The following is a 22,910-nucleotide window of genomic DNA, read 5'->3' as shown; positions in this document are numbered from 1 at the left end:
ACGGTTGATTGCAAAAGTTCCTCATTAAGATTCATAAAGCTGGTTTTATCAGTCTGACTTATGAAGTTTCAGTTATGTTATCTAGATTAATATCATTCATTTTTGTATTAAAAAAGTTAAATCCACAACGTATCCATGAGGAGTCAAAGCAATTCGTCAGTCTGTAACTATAACTAATAACCCGAGTACCATTGATCAAAATCAAACACTTCTGGTTCGCTTTCCTAATCTTGGCGCTCATGATGTGTTAGTTCTAGGAACTGCCCAACTATCATTTACAGTTAGTTTGACTTCTACTGACGTTAACAGGGAGCTTGTTCAGAAAAAAGGCAGTGCAATTGTAAAGAAACTTACAATTAAAATTAGCGGTAGTGATGTATTGAGTATTGACGACAGCGATGCTTCTGTTACATGGATCTCTGGAGAACAGCAGAAGAACGGGAAAACTTACAGTATCAAGGTACTGGTAATATAAATTCAATGAGACTGTGCGTAGGTTCTGCTAGTGGCGATAATACCATCGTAGGAGGTGAGGTGAAATGGGGTTTAACGTCGCCTCCAAGATTATTGCACTTATATAGCCACGTGCATGCACGTGTATGTGTGTGTGTGTGTGTGGCTGCTTGTACTTTGTCTGGACTGATGCCGATTTATAGTGCTAGCACACTGAGATACCATGCCGCAGTTTAACATGAATACCTCACTCAGACACAGTATAGTGACTCCGAGCCGACCAGTCCTTGTTTTAGCACCTTAATGCCGAGCGCCAGACAGGGTAACAACAAGTACCATCTCTTAACGTCTTTTGGTATGACGCGGCTGCGGGTCGAACCCCGGACCTTCCGCTCTCCGGACGCTCTACTAATAGACCACGGAGGCGGTCCCATCGTAGGAGATTACTGATGCATCAGGTAACCGATTCTATATTCCACTTGACTTTGATTTAATAGATAGTCACCTGCCCTTCTATCAAGCATCCCTGGGTGATAGGTTAGAATATTAACTCACTTTTAATGACTACCACAGAGTAATCAAAGGCACAGATAAGATTAAAAAACTCACTTCTATAAGATGAAGCCCAGAAGTTAACGCGGTCGCAAAAGATCTGGCTCTTGAGGATGTATCGCTGGCTGAATTCCTTGCCTCAAAGTATGCGCCCTCGCTCGACATGCGAACCACAGATGATGGCCACCTACATGGTAGTGGGCGAAGAATAGAGAATGCTAGTGAAGGTGTTACTATACAGATAACGAAAAAGGCCGAAAGTGCTGGTAAATCAAACATATACTGAACACAAAAAGAAACGCGAATCAAGAAAGTATAGGAAACATAATGTATTTTGTTTCAGCTGGTATAAACATAATAATGATGGATACAACACAATTCATTAGCAAAAAGAAAGAGTCCGTTCTCTGGACATCTGACATCTTCTGTATCCATCAACACAACACCACGTGACCATGCTGAAGTCAACTGAAGCATGGGTACACCCCAATACCTGGTATGGACCCCATTTGCATTCACAAGCGCGACACACCGTCTGTGCATGGAGTGAATAAGACGGTTGATAGTGTTCATGGGGATGTGACGCCACACCTGCAGGATGGTAACCTGGAGCTGTGCAGTTGTCCTTGGCCTCGGACGCGCCATGTTCAAACGTCTCTGCACTTCATCCCACAAGTGTTCAATAGAGTTGAGATCAGGATGCAACAGTTTATTATTTTGGGCTGTATTGTATATTTCATATTTCATTAAATATTGGCTAGTGTATTACATTAAAAAGATGGAATGCAATGAACTTCTTGAACAACTGCTCCAAGATGAGCCAGAACCTACAGGAGATAAATCTACAGAACAACACAGAGAAAGACTGGCAGCTTTGGTAGCTGGTGGGAAATGCTCCCAATACTTGGGGAAAAATTATACCACTGAAGAAATTGATAACATGACTGATGAAGAAATTAAAAACTATACGCACGTTACGAGTCTAGACTGGGAGCTATATAATTATACACAGCTGTAGCTAGTATGCTTCTTCCTATCCTGCCAGACAATCGCCTGTATCTATGTGAATCTCTCGAGAAAGACCCATTTGTTGAACATGCTTTAAGCGCAGTAAGCTGTGAATTTTACCGTAGATACGGAATGTTCTTAGAACCTTTTACCGCCGCTATAATAACGGCTAAGTATTGTCAATTTAAACATATGTGCCCACCTAATAATAATGGAAGTGGAAATCCCACAAGTAAAAGCCTAAATACCACAAGTGAATTCGCAAACGCCACAAGTGAATAAGGAAGTTGTGAGAGTGACCTAGAACCAAAAGAAAGTATCAGTGGGTAAAAGGGGGGCTTCAGGCAGGAAGACAAAACTACTACACATTTCAAGTACTGAACACAGTACACAAAGGATTAAAATTTGGGGTCCCTATGCACTAGGAGTTGTTGTTATAGGAGAGGTGTGGTTTATTAAAGACTGGTGAGGAGAAAACACTACCAGTTCAAAAATTGGACGAGGCTCAACTAGAGTTAAACCCTCATGTTATGTTATAAAGCATGACTACTCCAGTTACAGACGGTAAAATGTTGGTAAACGCAGCACATCATTCAGCTGTGGTAAGTGGCTTGGCTATAGGCTATGCTCGTATAGGTAAAATGATTACTAAAGCACCACCACCCAAGCTAGATTTTAATGGTTATGATATTGGTATGATAATCATAGATGTAGGCCTGGCAATGGCTACAAAAGATATCCTAATCAAACAAGGGCTTATCCCCGAAGACATTCTGAAATAATTAAACATTTAAATATTTATGAACATAGTTATGGCATCAATTGCAATGATGGTCGGTGGAGCTATTGTTGATGCTCTAGTTTTTTTTGGGAGTAATGTTTTATTCCCTACTACGGGAGGAGAGGAGCAAAAACAACACAATAAAGCATTAGAACAACTCGAAACAGCCCACTCACAATGGGCCAGGAAAAAGAATGCAGAGGCTAGATTTTATCAGTGAAGAGGTTTCTAGGCATAATCATTCAATTCAAATGTTTAAGGATGTTGAAACGGCCATGCATGAATACTTCCTTGTTTATGAAAAGACACTTGGCCCAAATGGCACAAAGCCAACACTCTCTCAGTTTTATACACCGTCAGAGGCCCATAAAGACCGCGAGATAGTATTTATAGTGCTAGGCTTGTCAGCGGTGGGTCTTATCAGCTATGAGCTGGCGACATGCATTTAGACAAATGTATTTATAACCATGACGGGCAGAGGCTTGGCTGATTTGCATTTAGACAAATGATACGAGCGGTGACGTTTAACTGGTGTACATTCACGCTTATGGGGAAACCCGAAACTGTCTTAATCAGTGTGTCATGTTCTGTATGCGGGATTGGGGTCAAAGGTTATTACTGTTTATCCAAGACCCACGGGCCTGACAAGATTTGGAACCAGATTATTTACGCTAGAAAGAGGTATCACATCAATGAGAGGAATAGGTTGGGAAGGATATGTGTTTAGATATATGAATAAAAAAAACATTTAAAGATTTGTTTTATTTTGCATATACCCAAACAATACAATGACTTATATCAGAGAGTTGAAAATTTTGGCAAAACAACGTGGTCTAAGTGGTTATTCTTGGATGAGAAAAGCTGAATTGATTACCTTACACTTATTGGAATACATCAAACGCCAGACTATTAGAGAAATCAAAGCTCAAGCAAGAAACCGTGGACTGAGAGGTTATTCTCGAATGAGAAAAGCTGAATTGATTGCTTTACTGAATGTTGTTGATAATAATCATCCTACCAAGTTAAGATTTGTACCCACAGATCATACCGTTGGTAAATACGCTAAGAGGTTGGAGGATGGATGTTAATGATGTTAATGATGTTAAACCCATCGTAACAAGCAAAAGTAATGAGGAGTTTGATGATTTAAATAGTATAAATCACCAGCTAACAGTTAAAATGTCATTAAGTAAAAATAACACAGATGATAGCGTTGAATATTCTGAACCTTATTTCAGGGGCAACCAAGAAGTTATAACCGAATCTGATTCTATAAGCGCATCATTAGAAGCATCAATTGAGCAGATACAAGAAACTTTAGAACGCTGGGCTAATAGAGGTTCAGGTTCAGTTTATAGCAAATTATATGCCTTTGAAAGGTGGATCTTAAATAGATTTACCATCATAATATAAGAAGAAAAAACCCATAATTAATGCAAAAAATAATTAGAATAACTGTTTAAGATGGACATAAAGATCTGCCTTGTTTCCCGCAACGAACATTTAGATAGACCTTCAAGCTATCCCCAAAACGATGGGCTCAACTTTGAAGGTATAGAGGCCCCTACACCAATCTTGCAAAGATTAGGCGAAAAAGCAAAATAGTTTAGCTACAAATGTTCTTGGGCATTCTGAGGGAATTGTTGTACACAGGTTGATCAGCCCCAGAAAATATTCCCAGAATCAATTTATTTCTGGTCGAAAATGATGGTTAATATCATTTTACATTGATAAAGAGTTTAAACAGGCTATTATACGATCAAACAACCCATATGGAAAAGAATAATTTCTGCAAAAGATGCCTGAATGGATACAACAGACAAGATCTTGTCAAGATGCAGAGGTGTTGGGCAGACTGCTATCACGATCGATATGCCTGAAGAAGGTAAAAATATATGTAATTTGAGCATTATTCTAATCAAATGCCAGTACCATACATAATTTATGGTGACTTCGAAGCACTTATCAAACAGATAGAAAATACCGAACACAGTACTGAATATAGTTTTACATACAAAACTCAAGAACATACTCTTTATGGGTTTGCATATATAGTTGTAAGGTCCATATGCAGAGGAAAAATTCCTAGATTCCTAGATTCCTAAATTCCTAGAATCTTTAGAAAATGAAGAGAAAATAATCAGGGAACATTTATCGTGTTTATGTGTATGACGACGGATGATTGGAGGGCCCATAAGAGTGAGTGAGTATGGTTTTACGCCGCTTTTAGCAATATTCCAGCAATATCACGGCGGGGGACACCGGAAATGGGCTTCACACATTGTACCCATGTCGGGAATCGAACCCGGGTTTTCGGCGTGATGAGCGAACGCTTTAACCACTAGGCTACCCGACCGCCCTGGAGGGCCCATAAGAAGTCAACAAGTTGTCATGTTTGTAATAAACACCTGTATGGGGATTCTGTAAGAGATCATTGTCACATCACGGGTAATTACAGAGGAGCCTTGCATAACAAGTGTAACTTGAAACTTAAAATGAATTCTCAAAGAATACCAATTCCTGTTGTGTTAGTAGTATAGGTAATGGAGATTCTGGACCACTTCCACTGGAGCCAGATTTATATACCTTTACTGCTACTACAGAGGGATTTTTTTATGCAAAAAAAGACTAAACTAAATTGTAATGAAAATATTCTCTTTTATCTTTACTCATACGCATACAATTATTTTGAACAAAGTGATATTCAACATTTTTACTAAGTTCTTCGTTCATTTTACTAGGAGACCAGACTATATATTCTTTTTTGAAATTGGAAAGAAGTGAGTGAGTATGGTTTTACGCCGCTTTTAGCAATATTCCAGCAATATCACGGCGGGGGACAACAGAAATGGGCTTCACACATTGTGCCCATGTCGGGAATCGAACCCGGGTCTTCGGTGTGACAAGCTAATGCTTTAACCACTAGGCTACCCGACCGCCCCAAAATTGGAAAGAAACAATTGATGACCGTATTTGGTTGGTTTGACATCACTGATATAATATATACCCTGTGGTTATTCTCGCCATTTGATTTGCTTGTAATGCTCCATTTTTATAGACTTATGTAAGCATACGTTTAAATGTGATCAAACAATCTATTTTTACTCTCCAACCAGTTCTTTGGTTTAATGGCACGGAATAATTGACGCGCTTGTTGTCTCCCCTGTTCTATTAACTCTTTTTACTTGTCTTCGCTAATACCACTGGTCTTACGAAAATTGGATTGAATCTCCTGCTTCATTGCATTGTATTTGGTTAGTTCTGACAACACTCAACGAAACTCCTCCTTGGATATCTTACAATCAGCCAGTGCTGTTGAAATATGACCCTCAATGCTGTTCAACATTGCCTCGGCGAGGATCCGAATATTATCATATCAATATTTTAATGCTTGCTTTTGCAACTTATGAGAAATATATTTTATCGCTATTCCTGCCAGTCCTGAGACTCCGGCTGCTACTTCCATACCAAGTCGATAGGCGCAGTGATTATAGTTGATAATAAACCAACACCGGCTATGCCGAGTCCCATGCCAGCTGTTACAAGCGCAGTGTCAACTCCGTCGAGAGCATTCACAGCTCTGCGATACTTTTTATACGATCCAATCTCATCTCCCTCTCCCTCTCCTTCTCTATTTGATGTTTTATGTCGCTTATTTGATGTAATTGAAATCCATAACAGTATCCATCTTTTCAGATACTTCATCGAGCATCGGATATAAACCCATAATGTATATTATTATATCATATGATAGTCTTTAATTGATCTTGCTTAAATGTTTTGAGAGTATACATCAACATGATTAAATGTATATTATACGACATAAATATCTTAGTAAGTGAAATGCTTTCACCTTTATTAACTTGGACCCCCTCAAGGGTTGCAACTCCCATATAAATAATACTACAACGTTGAAGCTCACGTTTCCTGAGCCATTTAATTGATAGACCTGGTAATAACTCGAAGGCATCTTCTGGTACATCCCCAAACAAGACTTCAATAATAAGTGTAGAAAGATCAGGTATAGCATTCAAGTTCTGTTTTATGTCATTGAATTCAGTAACCAAATTTAAACTAACATTTTTTAATGCTGGACGACTCAATAACATATGACCTGGGTTTTCTGCCACGGGAGCGACTAACACACTTTTTCGTTTTGAGGGGATATATTTCCTGAGTACGATCCCACTATTTATTATCTTAGTTAATTGATGTCCCTTACCCGTCATCACATATGGTGGAGCAATGACGATATTCAGGAGCAATGACAATATTCAGTAGCCACTCGATTTTTGCTTCTACCATAGTCCATTTATTATCATCGTTGCGAGTAAGATTGTATGAAGTGTTTTTATTGAGTCTATTAACGTCGACATCACTTAAATCTCCTAGATTAGCTGTGAATAAAACTTCTTTCTGCTTGTATACATTATCTTGTAAGTGTAAAGGTATAACCTGCCATTGGTACCAGGTTTACCGAATCCTTCTGTGTCTCCAAGAACGGAAAGCGCAATTGTATTACATTCTCTAAGTTTATGCGTTCCAGGGCCTGATGAATCAACCATTATTTATAATATGAAGTGTTACACACAAGTATCCTATATGTACAGGTTGATGTTTTACATCTAATATAGAAATTTTGAGAAATAATACCCTGCTTTAACTTTTTACATTGTAATGATGAGAAAGATTCCGTTCTACCGCTAATATATTTTTCATCTTTGACTGGAGTAGCTCTTAGCAGAGTTGAAGGACTTTCGAGTGGAATATTATCCGTTGTACTGATCTGATCAAGATGGATGCACAACTCTTTATAGGGAACTAAATCGGGTTTGGTGATACTTTTCCTCTTCTAAACCTAAGTGTAGCTGCTATGTTCGGGATAAAAATTTCATCCTTTTCTCCAGTGTTTAAAATCAGCATCCCATTCGACTCATTTTGTGTGAGACTAGCTCCCAAAGGCTTAGAAAATTTCATCATTGAGTGAGCATACGCTATAATACCCATCAGGTATAATGATTGGTTTGATTCTACTATTGGTTTCAATTAGTAATAACTCATTATTTCTTCTCGCAAAACTTACATTGGTCCACCTTGGGTAATACATTACATTGCAGAGAGCGACTTCAAGTTGCCCAGCCGAGTTATCGATAGTATGAAGCAGTTGAATAGACTGGCCATTCGTTATTCCCGGGAGTGTGACATACATATTAAATATACAATGATACTATATCATAACTTAAATATGAATTCAACTTACATTGCAAATCAGTCGATTTGAGTAAGAGCCTCTGGTGCTAAGTTTTTTGCTAAATTCCCTGATATCTTTGAAAAATACAGGGTCACGGCAACTAGCGATAAAATGGTGCATGATTGGTTCCACAATCCAGTGCAATTTTGGCAAAACCAGTTAAACTTTGCCATATTGTGTGCCACAACAGGATGTGGTGTATCTCTTTATGCCCCCGGATTTGAACTAAATAAGTCTGTTTTATCATTTCATGTGTACTATCAGATTAGACGTTTACTTAAAGAAATTAGTGCCCCATTACCGCAAAATTGAGCATGGAATTCCTCAAATAATCCGTACAATAGGTGGGCATATGAGTGTATTTGTCAGGAATTTAATGTTTCTACGAGTAAAGATTGGCGTCTGAGTGGAGTTAACCATGGTCTATGTATTCTGTACGCTGGTGCACACTCTGTTAAAGGGGCGCTGATCTAAAGCAATTCCCCGGGACTGCTTGTTGCCTTTGTTATTGTTTTTTTCCCGTGACTACCCAGCTGATATAGCAGAAACCTAGACTAGTTCGCAACCTGTGAGGCGCAATTCGTAAGCGCATTTGTCGCTTTTATTGATAGTATAAAGGCGTATGGTCACATTGAACAACAAAATGAAATACAGTTTTGGAGATAATAAGGAAATTTACGCATCTTTGTGGGTAGCATCGGTAATGGTGACGAAGTTTTGATAAGTCACTTGCTTGGTAATTGTGCGATTTTCGTGTACACTATTTTGACTTGCAACACAATGTAAATATTTCTCCTGAGCATTGCTTATTTTATCGTGTTTATATTTTTACAGTCAAAATGTGCAAAATTATCACTTAGGGAATTGATTAAACGCCTGAATATTCAGTTATTTTACAATTTGACTGAAAAATATGTCCAACTGTATTATTATGACAACAAATTCCAAACGCTTTTATGTTTAATATCATCACCAAGAGACTGAAAATATTACGCTGAAAAGTACATTTCTATATTGTTTGGTTTCTAATCCTACTTAATAATCTATTGTGATGTTTTTAGGCCCTATTGATCGTCCTAATCAATTTTGGTCAATCTGTTGAAAAAATGGACAGATTTTTCAGTCAAAATGACTGAAATATTTACACATTTTTATAAATTGCCTGAGAGAATCACATTTTACAAATTAACTGTAACATATACACGCTTACAAAATAAATTAGACTTGTGAAAACAACGTCTACCGCGCATCGAAGAATTTCCCAACCATGACGTAGAGGAACAAGATTGAATCTGTCCAATACAACTGCAAATGAAGGAAAACAAAATGCGAATATCATAATTACAACCTTACAAATTTATGTGTATAATTTTAGGCAGCTTCCTTGTTCAAGGAATGTATCAGTGAATATCCACACAAAGGAAGAATATCCCAAACGTCTGCAGCTGTACAAAGAAACGCATTCGATGTCACATGTCTCTGTAACAATCAAATATTTTAAAATATATATATCGTTTCGGGATATTATAACCCGTGTTCGTTTCTCAACTGATCACTTAGATTGTTTCATGTGTTTCACATGGGTGTCATATCTCAAAGGTCGGCTGAGAAAGCCCACGTGACAACTATTTTCATAACGTCCATGGGTCCTAAAAAAATTAATTGAGTTAGATAACAATGAGCAATTAATCAACATATTATCGGTTAACCCTTTGAACAAAGTATGTTATTTTTACATCGGCACTTCACGCAAGGATATGAGTGCATTCCCTTTGTTTTAGTAAACCTAGACATGTAAACACTCACTTTTGACATATCCACCATGCAAGATAACAGTGATTAATCAATCAATGTATTTTCTGTTAATCCTTTGATGCCTACGAACGATCCGCTGATTTACAAAAAAAGTAAATCAACTGATCATTCATCTCTTGCTGGGCTGCCACGTGCATATTACATAACACACATTTCACCTCACCTCAAATCTGGATTTAGATTGAATAATTACCCCAGTCACAATAAATGCCAAATGGGAACCTTCGTCAGGTATTCGGAGTGGTGCTACCACTATTTATACCTGTAATTAATTAATTAATTGAGCATCAAGTGAATGAAGACAAATACACAAGTGTAGGGTTGTACCAGAAAACGTGGATGACATGGGAGTAGTAATCGTATTATCAACGCAATCCGAAATCCGAAAATGCTTTCACTGCATTGATACTTTTTTATAAACTATAACAATCAGGGGTATTTCAAATGATGACAACCGATGAGCTCCGCCGTTCTTTTTGTCGGTTTGTTTAGGCTGAAGAAATTAATTAACATGCGCCCTTTTTCGAAATCTTTATAGATCACGGTTAACAAATCAGTGATCCAAAATGTGTAAAACAAATATTGCCTCCAAGTTTATTTACCTGTCCTTGCAGAAGGTAGCCAAGTCTCTTGTCCTGCTCAGTTGCGTTGCGTATCATCCGGGTACTCATAGGGAAAAAACAATAACAAAGGCAACAACCAGTCCCGGGGAATTGCTTTAGATCAGTGCTTCTTTAAAGAATTCAGTGATGATTTACTGAAAAGAGGTCGGCTTCTTCCGAGCTTTGCTCTCGAGAGTAACGAGTGGAGAGACGACCGTATGAACTTTAAGGGTGGTGTTGCTTACACCTTCCAAAAGGTTGAGCAACCACCTGGAAATGCTTGGAATGAATTTCTTAATAATAAAAAGGGCACTCGTGAAGAGCAACCTCCTCGTGGTGAGTGCTGGGTAACGCTAATCGCTCTTCCCCCGTGTGGAACCGGGGCAGAATATTTCCACAGCCTCCCATTGCTGGTCGTATGAGGCGACTAAAATGGGCAACCTGTTTGCCGTGGGTTGCGTCCCTGTGTCGGCGGAGTTGAGGGCACTGGTTCCTGGAACTGTGTTCCTTTGCCCAACACACTACTTCGACCCTTACTTCGCCTAGACGGGTGGTAAGATGGGCCCGGTCTTATCAATCGGCTGGTCATGCCAGGCCCTGTGCGTAATATTGTATATGCACACGTGTGTTGTATTTTACTGTATATATTGGTCTTGGCCGTGCATAACTTGTGTGATTACTCAATTTTGGATGTAATAAATTGCCTAGAGTCTTACGCCAGAAGGCGGTGGCTCATGGGCCAATCTGGTGATGTTGACCTCTGTATTCTGTATGTCTCCAGTTTCTTGTCATGGACTGAACCTGCCTGGCACTACATCTGGTAGATAAATATAGCTATTCAAGTCATATTTGCTGGAGTATAACATCCCTGTATCCCTGGTGTTTGCATCCTGGATATCCGGTGCAATATAACACTGTCCTTGTTGACACTCGATGGCGGGTGGGGAACAGGGGTGCTGAATTATATTCTTTTCATCATGGCTCAACAACAATCTGGTTCTTCTCGAAATGAAAAAAAGAGTCGTCTAGAGGAAATTGAATTTACAACTGGAAATGTTTCTCAAAATATTGATTCCTGGGCTCGATTCCTGGTAATTGAGGCTGCTGACAAACTACCCATCAAATTGAATCCTTTTGCCATATCTAAGGCTGTGTCTGGGATTTGCGGTGAGGTCAAGAACGTCACCCGTCTCCGTAGTGGTTCGCTTCTGGTGGAGTGTGCACGGAGACAGCAATCTCTCAATCTTTTATCTATCTCTACCTTTGCCAATATTGAGGTTGCTGTGTCTGTGCACAGAACATTAAATTCTTGTCGAGGCATTGTTCGTGACAGAGCTCGTTGTCTGTCCGACATGTCTGAAGAAGAAATCGTTTCAGAGTTGGGAGACCAAGCCGTTACTGAAGTTAAACGTTTCACAATGAAGAAAGACGGTGTCATCACAAACACTAATACTTATCTCATAACGTTTGCCCGTACATCCCTTCCACAGGCAATTAAAGCAGGTTATATGAACATCGGAGTGGATGTGTATGTCCCCAATCCGCTCCGATGCTACAAGTGCCAACATTTGGGTCACGGTTCCAAATCCTGTCGCAACTCTGTGGTATGTCATCGCTGTGGTGACAGCCATGAGAGCTCTGACTGTGATCATGATTTGAAGTGTGCAAACTGTTCTGGCCCACATGTTGCTTCGTCAAAATTTTGCCCTGTGTGGCAAATGGAATCTAAAATAATGAAACTCAAATGTGAAAGAAACATATCCTACCTGGATGCCAAAAAACTATTTAAAGATCAGACCACGACTCCATCTACCATTTCATACTCTGCTGCAGTCTCTCGCTCTGTAGCAACATCCTCTATTTCGTGCCAGACAGACTTGACATGGGTCAAGTCAGAAAAACCTGTTGCTACTATTCAACTCACTGAACATATTACTGCCACTCACTCTAGTTCAGGATCTCAAACTGAGATTCAGCCTGAGAAACATTCTCAAACGTCTATGAAAGAACCTGTTAATCAGTCGAAAAAAGGGAAAAAGAAATTGAATAGAAAACAAGCACCGATCGTCCCTTCACCTTCAGAGGTTCCTTTACAGAACTCATTTGGGCCTCTGGATATGGAGGTTACTCTGTCCTCACCGGACAGGCGGAGGAGTAGTTCCTCCTCACATTCACGCGAGCGATCTCCAATTGAGCCACCATGACTCAATTGTCCAACATAATACAGTGGAATTGCAGAGGACTTAGGCATAATTTTAATGAGATACAATTATTAATACAGGATTTTCAACCGTCAGCATTGTGTCTTCAGGAAACATACCTGAAAACTACAGATCAGTTCACCTTACGACAGTACAATGACTATCATTCATTTTCTCCTCCAGGAGATAAAGCAACGGGAGGCTCTTCTATCTTGGTGCGACAGGGGATAATACATAGTCCTGTCCCTCTTAATACCAATCTTCAAACTGTTGCTGTTCGTCTGACTCTGCACATTGCTTTTACGCTGTGCTCTTTGTATATCCCTCCTTCTTCTGATCTTCGACAGTCTGATCTTCAAAATCTGTATGACCAGCTCCCAAAGCCCTGCATCATCATGGGTGATCTGAACGGACACAACCCGCTTTGGGGAAGTGCAAATACCAGTTCTAAAGGAAAAATCATTGAGGAATTTATTTCTGACAACAACCTGTGTATTTTTAATGATGATTCTGCCACATATTTACATCCAGCCACTGGAACTTATTCTGCCCTCGATCTGTCTCTCACAGACTCAAACTTGTATAATGAATTTGCATGGTCAGTCCATGATGACCTGTGAGGGAGTGATCATTTTCCCACAGTACTTAAAACTGTTAATCCTACTGATGAGCCACCATCATGCAGATGGAACTTTACCAAGGCTAATTGGTCCTTATATGAGGTACTGTGTACTGACACAATAAAACATCACATTTTCCAGAATATTCCAGATCCGATACAGTTGTTTTCGGATTTACTGAATGACATTGCTGACCAAACCATTCCTAAGTCCTCTGCGAATTCCCATATTCGTAAACCATGGTTTACAAATGACTGCAAACAGGCCAGAAAGTGTAGGAAGAAAGCAGGAAAATATTTTCGCCGACATCCTACAGTCCATAATTTGGATAAGGTTAAAATTACAAATGCCAAGGCACGACGTGCTTTTTAAACAAAACAAGCGACAATCTTGGAGGAACTATGTCTCCAAGATAAATTCCCGTACACCCATGTCCAAGGTGTGGAACATGGTTCAGAAAATAAAAGGCAAAGGCTCAAAATCTTCTGTTCATCATCTTAAGGATGGTGATCAGTTATTAACTAATAAAACTGACATTGCAAATAAGCTTGGAGAAACGTTAGCAAAACATTCTTCAACATCAAATTATGTCCCGGAGTTTCAAAAAATTAAGAAACAACAGGAAAAGATCAAAGTAAATTTCACTTCTGATAATGGTGAAGACTATAATGAAGTCTTCTCATTACATGAGCTTCACACCGCCCTTGAGCAAGCTCATGACACAGCAACGGGTGCTGACAACATACATTATCAGCTTTTAAAACATTTACCTAAATCCTGTCTGGAGACACTTTTAGATATATTTGATCAAATATGGATATCTGGGAATTTTCCTCCTTCATGGCATAATGCCATTGTAGTTCCAATACCAAAGCCTGGCCGGGATCATACAGATCCCTCTAACTATAGACCTATATCCTTAACAAGTTGCGTGTGTAAAACCATGGAACGAATGGTGAATAATAGATTAATTTGGTATCTGGAAACCAATAATCTAATTACAAATATCCAATGTGGTTTCCGAAAAAATCGAAGTACTATCGACCATTTAGTACGCTTAGAATCCTTTGTGAAAAATGCTATTGTAAACAAACAGCATGTAGTGTCAGTCTTTTTCGATCTTGAAAAGGCCTATGATACTACTTGGAAGCACGGCATTCTAAAGGATTTACATGATTTTGGTTTGAGAGGCCGTTTGCCTCATTTTATATCACAGTTTTTAACTGACAGACAATTTCAAGTCCGAGTGGGTTCAACCCTGTCTGACCATTATACTCAGGATGAGGGTGTCCCACAAGGCAGTATTTTGTCTGTAACATTATTTAGTATCAAGATAAACAGTCTGTCAAAACTTTTGAATGATTCCGTTGATGGGTCGTTATTTGTGGACGATTTTAACATTTCTTGTCGCGGGAAAAACATGAACACTATTGAGAGACAATTGCAGTTGTGTCTCAATAAAATTCAAAAATGGTCGCTTGCTAACAGCTTTAAATTTTCTAAAACAAAAACTAATTGTATACACTTCTGCAGGAAATATAGACAGCACAAGGACCCAGAACTATTTCTATCTGACACACCCATAAAGGTAGTTGAGGAGACTAAGTTCTTGGGGCTTATTTTTGACCGCCACCTGACATTCTTGCCACATATAAAATATCTCAAGGCAAAATGCCTAAAAGCATTAGACTTATTGAAAGTCGTCTCAAACTCTAAGTGGGGCGGGGATCAGACAACCCTTCTCCATTTATACAGATCTTTGATCCGCTCAAAATTAGACTACGGTTCCTTCATTTATGGTGGAGCCCTTCAAAGTAACTTACAAAAACTGGACTCAATTCATCACCAGGGCTTGAGGCTCTGTCTTGGAGCTTTCAGGACCTCTCCTGTTGACAGTCTCTATGTGGAGGCTGATGAGCCTTCATTAAAACAACGCCGTTTAAAACTTGCTTTACAATATATCACAAAATTAAAATCAAATCCGTCTAATCCAGCCTATGATTGCATATTTAATCCTCCCTACGAGGACTTATTCCATACAAAACCGAAGCTTGTTCCTCCACTAGGGATTAGAATAAAACCTCATGTAACAGCAGCAAATATTGACCTTGATTTTGTTGCACCGTACCGTTTACTCTCTACACCTCCTTGGCAACTAGTCCACCCCGTTGTAGACCTCACACTTACTAATTTTAAAAAATCAGACACAAATCCCTTAGTCTTTCAGCAAGAATATATCCAGTTGAGATCAAAGTACGATTCTCACCGCTCTATTTTCACTGATGGATCCAAGGATGGTTGCAAAGTTGCCAGTGCTACCATCGTTGGATCAAAAACTATTTCTTCCAGATTACCAAACAATTGTTCTATCTTTACTGCTGAGGCCAAGGCTATTCAAACAGCTTTGGAATATATTCAGACACAAAATATCTGCAAAAACTTCATCGTCCTCTCTGATTCTTTGTCATGCCTACAGGCATTAAAAAATGTTCGCTCAAATCATCCACTCACTCTTGATATTTTAGAATTACACAATACTCTTGCCACTTGCCAATACGACATCGTCTATTGCTGGTTACCCAGTCATGTTGGAATCACGGGTAACACTATGGCTGATGCTGCAGCAAAAGCAGCTCTCAACAAATCTGTGACCCCACTTCTTATACCATACAGCGACTACAAACCTTTAATTAGATGCTATATCAAAGTCCTTATGCAAAAGAATCGGGACACCCAAGTAGGTACAAATAAATTACATGCAATAAAACCAACTATCGGTTACACCTACTTGGGTTGACAGTCCAGATTTGAGGAGGTCATTTTACGACGATGTCGTATTGGCCATAGCAGATACACTAACGAATATTTGTTGAAAGGTGAAGATCCTCCATTTTGTATCCCTTGTGATGAGAGAATCACGGTCAAGCATGTCCTGCTTGACTGCATTGATTTTTCCATCACAAGGGATAAATATTTCACAATTACATCCATAAAGGATCTTTTTAATCAAATCAGTGCTCCTTTAATCATCGGTTTTTTAAAAGAAATAGAATTAATAGATAAATTTTGATTATAATATGTACAGTATAAAGTAAATGATTTTTAATTTGGTGGAATGAAATCATAACTGAGATTGTTAGTGGCTGTATCTTCACAGGGGGTTGAAGTATCGTAAAACAATTGTCCCCCTGGGAAGGTACGTAAGTCCGGTATCCTTCAACGTATCATTTCATTTCTCTGTGATTTTAATCGTAGTATTTTTGTTGATTTTACCTCTTTGGCTAATCTTTCTGATCATCGCCAGTGGCCAGAGGGATGGTGTAAATCCTGCTGGGGTACCATGTAGGTAGCAGAAGTACCGTAAGTCCCCATGGTCCCTAGTATGGTGGCCTAATTTTGGTTGCTGGCGATCTACAGCCCCTTTTTTATATTGTGTCGTCTGTTATAATCTGATTATTTTATTATTCTCTAACTAGTTTTACATTTATAATCTGTGATATTTTGCTAGTTGTTGTACTGTCCTTCGACGACAGGTCTTAATATATTATATAAATACATACCTTGCTCAAGTCACGATATGGCTGAAATAATGCCGCTGTGACTTTAAATTTTAACTCACTCACTCACTCACGTAATAATAAAACAGAAAATAATTTTACTAACCCAGGAGTTGTAAGAGTTAATGAATCAATAAGAACTTATGTATGGGCAATTCTTGGTCCACAATCACAGACACGAAAAGGAATAATTTGTTCTGGGACGGCCCTCGAGCACAAAAACAGTTTGTCGCAAACATACAGGATGCTATTAATTCACCAGTTGACATACCACCTTCTATGAAACATCAAGACGCTCAATCCAAAGTAGACTACGTTTAAGGGGCAGGACTATACATGTCTCGAAGTAATATGAAACTCAAGATTGGTAAAGTTATAGGCTATATTACAAAAATTGTGGTTGCTTCCGATCAACAAAAAACAGGTATCAATTGGATAAATAGTCTTGAACGGATAAGTACAACATCCAGGCAATTGCTACAATCAGTGCCCACAAGTTTTGACTCAGCCAAGTGGCAGTCTTAGCTAATAAATTCAAGAACCAGGAAACAATACTCCCTATTATACCAGGAAGTGCAGATGCGGCTTTCCAAGCAAGCTTTTCCAGTACTTTTCCTAATGCCTTTAAATCCTTTTTATCCACACTTTTACACCATTTGTATCACTAGGAGATGTAGGTGGTGTGGGCGGTCCACCACCACCGGTTAACACGAGAGTCAAAGTCGATCTAATAAATCCCAATGTGGTTAAAATACTGGCAATGGTTATTCCCTGTTCTCTGAACAATGTTTTAATTTTATCGGCCAGTGTGGTATCATCGTTGAGGACTTGATCGATAGTTTCTCGAATTCGACTGATTTGAGAACGAAGTGCCTTTCTATTCCTCGAAGCAGCTTCGAGGCGGGCCGATCTTTCGTCTTCTAAGTTATGCAATCTTTCAGGAACGCGGCGTCTACTGAATTCATTGCCCGCCTGTTCAAGTTTTGTTTTCTCATAAGTTATATGCTTGTCGAGTTCAGATAGCTTGGCTTTATTATTGAGTTCTCCCCGCATTGTTTGCATTGTCTGTCAAGGCCTCGTAAATCCCTAATACTGAGCCCCGAGGATGGTAGCTGTAATGTGGATTATCAAAGTAGGTATCCAAAATTTCTCCAAGTCCGTCCGAGGCCAGCTTCGAGCTTTCTCTCAAATTATCTTTATCTATGGCACCGAGTTCAGTACGACAGTCTGAAGAACCTTAGTAGTCTTCACTGAAAGTTTTTCTCGTGCGCAGTCTACAAAACCTTATTCATTACAAACAATGTTGATGCCATGTTTACTGGCTATTGTAGACAAGGCTAGGGGCTTATGAGAACGAGAATTCATAAGATCAATATCCGGAGAGCCACGCAGTTCGCAATATTCCTTTACTATCTATCATAAACTTTGAATAGTCACTACAAATAGGAGTTTCTTTTAAGGAATTGTAATACTCATTAACGGTTGATTGCAAAAGTTCATCGTTAAGATTCATGCCACCAAAGCTGGTTTCATCAGTACCCTCTTCGATTGTACTTGTATCAGCTATGTTATCTAGATTAATATCATCCATTTTTATATCAAACATAAAATGTATAACATGATTTCAATATAAACAATGTCTTCGCAATATGGATGCAAGTTAAAGTTCCTGTGACACCAATATTTTAGTGTATTTTTTAAACAAGTAAATTTTGGTTTTCAATATTGCAGTACATGTATGGAATTAAGCCACAAAAACGCAAATGCTACAGAAAAAGATGCATTCCATGCAAAAGTTGACTTTTATGCAAGCCCCATGCATTTCACTACCCAAGAATGGGTATAAAAACATGTGCCTTAACGGGATTCCATATGCATTGTTTAGCATTGTGCTGACAACAACCACTCAGAAAAACAACAAAATTACGCAATTATTCAACATTACGAAATGCCACGACTGTCCGAAAATCAGCGTCTGCGAGCCATTGGTATGGCTTGACTTGTTCAGGATTCTCTTCAACAAAACAACGTGAATGTCATCCCCTGGCCGGCTCGCTCCCCTGATCTCTCACCAATCGAGCACATGTGGGATGAGATGGATTGGCGCCTTCCACGTCAACCACGTGTTCCACAGACACTCCAGGAACTTCGAAACATGCTCCAGCAGATATGGACATATATCCCACAGGACTTTGTGCGACGCCTGGTCCATTCCATGAGACGAAGATGTGTTGCATGCATCGCAACCAGAGGTGGACACACACGCTATTGATTTGTAAATTGACATTTTGGCATTTTTATGAAATCACGCATTTTCTGAAGTCAGTATGGCAAATTAATCCATTTAAACACTTACAGGAGTCTTTTATCTGTTGCAAACCGAAATTGTTTCAGATTTGGTAAAAAACATAACTTTGCATTAAATCTTATTCAATGTCACAGGAACTTTTGTTGTTCAGAATATATCTAATAACCATGGATCAGAATCAAACACTTCTGGTTCGCTTTCCTAATCTTGGCACTCACGATTTGTTAGTTCCAGGAACTGCCCGACTATCATTTACAATTAGTTTGACTTCCACTGACACTGCCAAGGAGCTCGTTCAGAACATAGGTCGTGCGATTGTTAAGAAAATCGCGATTAAAATTAGCGGTAATGAGGTTTTGAGTATTGACGATAGCGATGTATACTTCTGTTACATGGATCTCTGGAGAACGGCTAAAGAACGGGAAAACTTACAGTACCAAGGTATTTGTAATCGGAACACAATGAGACTGCGTATGGGTGCTGATAGTGGTGATAGTACCATCGTAAAAGATAAGGCTGTTGCTGATGCATTAGGTAACCGATTCTATATTCCGCTAAACTTTGAATTACTAGATAGTCACATGCCCTTTTATCAAGCATCCCTAGCCTATAGGTTAGAATACAAACTCACTTTTAATGACTACGGCAGAGTAATCAAAGCTAATGAAGAAGATTTGGGTAGCTAATCTATTGACAATATCTCATTGGAGTATGATATGATAACAGATCCTGAATTAGCTAGACAAATTCGTAACCAGTCTACCGGAAGTTTAGCCATTTTGTATGATCACGTGCTTCGACACCAAAAGATCACCAGGAACAAAAGATATATGACGTGGAATATCAATCTAAACGTCCCCGCGAGATCGTTGAAGGGTTTTAAATGTTGTTCAAGGACCCTTCTGAAGCATTTCAAAGAGATACCAAGGTGTTCTACAACCCCAAGATTACTAAAGTAGAATTGACTATCGAGGGTGTGCCTAATCAACTATATAGTCAAGGCATGTGAGCATATCAACAGTGGGATGAGATTAAAAAACTCCCTTCTATAAAACGAAGCCCAGAAGTTAACGCCGTTGTGAAAGATCTGTCTCTCGGGGATGTATCGATGGCTGAATTCCTTACCACAAAGTATGCCCTATGGCATGACATGCGAACTACAGACGATGACCAACTACACGGTAGTGGACGGAGAATGCCAGTAAGGGTGTCACAAAACAGATAACGAAGCTCTTCAAAGCGGCTGGTAAATTAAACATATATTTGTACGTGATTATGGATGCGCAACTTAATATACAGAATGGAAGATTCGTGCAAGTGATCTATTAATAATCTTTTACCTAAAGAACCGCATTGCGCTATCATCTGCGGGCATACTGGTTGTGGAAAAACAGCTTCTATTCTAGATATCTTACAAAGTCATTATCGGGATGTTTTCAATCATATTATTATTCTGTGCGCAACTATAAGCGTTAATAAAACATACCTATTGAGAGATTGGGTAATGAATGATCCCGGGGTGTACAAAGTTGATCAGGGCAATCGTTTACAAGACTGTTTACGAGTGTGTTACGAAAAATACAAAGGAGAATCAACCCTTTTTATAATAGACGATTGCAGTGCGAGTAAAGAACTTACCAAAAAGAAAGATATGCTTTCATATTTAACATTCTCCGGACGTTATATGGAGCATAGCGTTTGGGTACTTACTCAAAAATACAACTCTGTCCTGAAAGATCTCAAAATGCAGACAAGATTGGTTGCCCTGTTTCATTGCAAGGACAGAGATTCATTTGAGGAATGTATACGCGAAAATGATGTTATTTCTACCAAGCTCAGAAAACTGTTAGCGGAAATGAAGTACTGTAAACTCGTATTAAAAACCGATCAACCAGTTGCTTATGCAATTGCTTAAGAAAAATATAGCAAAATTTAGCAAAATATAGGTGAGGTGAGGTGAAATGGGGTTTAACGTCGCGCCACGATTATTTCACTTATATAGCGACGTGTATGCACGTGTGTGTGTGTGTGTGTGTGTGTGTGTGGCTGCTTGTACTAGTCCGGACTGATGCCGATTTATAGTGCTAGCTCACTGAGATACCCTGCCGCAGTTTAACATGAATACCCCATTCAGACACAGTATACTGACTCCGAGCCGACAGTCCTTGTGTTAGCCCCTTTATGCCGAGCGCCAGACAGGGTAAGAACAAGTACCATCTTTTAACGTTTTTAGGTATGACGCGGTCGGGGATCGAACCCCGGACCTTCCGCTCTCCGGGCAGACGCTCTACCACTAGACCATGGAGGCAGTCAGCAAAATATAGCAAAATTATAGCAACTGCTGAGCAAAATATAGCACAAATATAGCACAAATATAGCAAAATTTAGCAAAAAATATAGCAACATTATAGCAACTGCTGAGCAAAATATAGCAAAAATATAGCACAAATATAGCAAAAATGCGATAAATTGAACATTAGCTGTTATTATGTAATAATGTTTTTTAAAATCCTCATTCTTTTACAACAGTTTATTATTTTGGGCTGTGTTGGATATGCAATATTTTCTTATGTTAGACTTAAATATCTCCTTAGGTATTACATTATGGAATGGGATGAACTTATCGAACAACTGCTCCAAGATGAGCCAGAAGCCATGGTAGATAAATCTTTAGATAAACATAGAGAAAGACTTGCGGCTTTGGTAGCCAGTGGAAAATGCTGCCAATATTTGGGGGAAAATTATACCACTGAAAAAATTGATAACATGACCAAAGAAGAAATTTAAAAAATATATGCGCATTACGAGTCTAGACTGGGAGCTACCATGACTCAAACAATAGGTTCGGCTATGTAACAACTATACACAGTTGTAGGTTTCTTCCTATCCCGGCAGAACATCGCATGTATTTATGAGAATCTCCAGAGAAAGACCCATTCATCGAACACGCTTCAAGCGCAGTAAGCAGTGAGTTTTATCATAGATACGGAATGTTCTAAGCGCCACTTACCACCGCTTTAATAAAGGCTAGGATTGTCAATTTAAACATATGTGCTCACTTACTAATAATGGAGATGGAAATGCCGCAAGTGAACGACGAAACACCGATTGCACAACAAACACAAGAGATTGTACCACAAGTCAGAGTGACTAAGAATCCTCGAAAAGTCGCAGCCGGTAGGAAGGGTGCGCTAGCGAGGAAGGCAAAACTAATACACAATACTGAACATAGCCTGATTAAAACTTGGGCTCCCTATGTACTAGGGGTTGTTGCTATAGCAGCAGTATGGTTTTATAAGACCGGAGAAGAGAATACACCACAAGTTCAAAAATTAGATGAGGCTCAATTAGAGTAAAGCCCTCATGTAATGTTATAAAGCAATGACTACTCCAGTTACAGATGGTAAAATGTTGGTAAATGCAACATATCATTCAGCGGTGGTCAGCGGCTAGGCCATTGGGTATGCCTCTATAGCTAAAATGATTACTTAAGCCTACCACCCAAGCTAGATTTTAATGGTTATGATATCGGTACGATGGTACTGGATGTAGGCCTGGCAATGGCTACAAAAGATATACTAATCAAACAAGGGCTTATCCCAGAAGACATATGCATTATGAAGTAATTAAACATTTCAATATTTTATTGAACATTTGAATATTTCATAAACATATAGCATGGCATCAATTGCGATGATGGTCGGTGGAGCTATTGTTAATGCTCTAGCTTTTTCGGGGACTAATTTTTTATTTTCTACTATG

The sequence above is a fragment of the Haliotis rufescens genome, unplaced genomic scaffold, assembly GCF_023055435.1.
Source record: "Haliotis rufescens isolate VD_foot unplaced genomic scaffold, xgHalRufe1.0.p SCAF_7, whole genome shotgun sequence".
In the NCBI taxonomy this organism is placed as follows: Eukaryota; Metazoa; Mollusca; class Gastropoda; order Lepetellida; family Haliotidae; genus Haliotis; species Haliotis rufescens.
Note: the sequence above shows the minus strand (reverse complement) of the source record.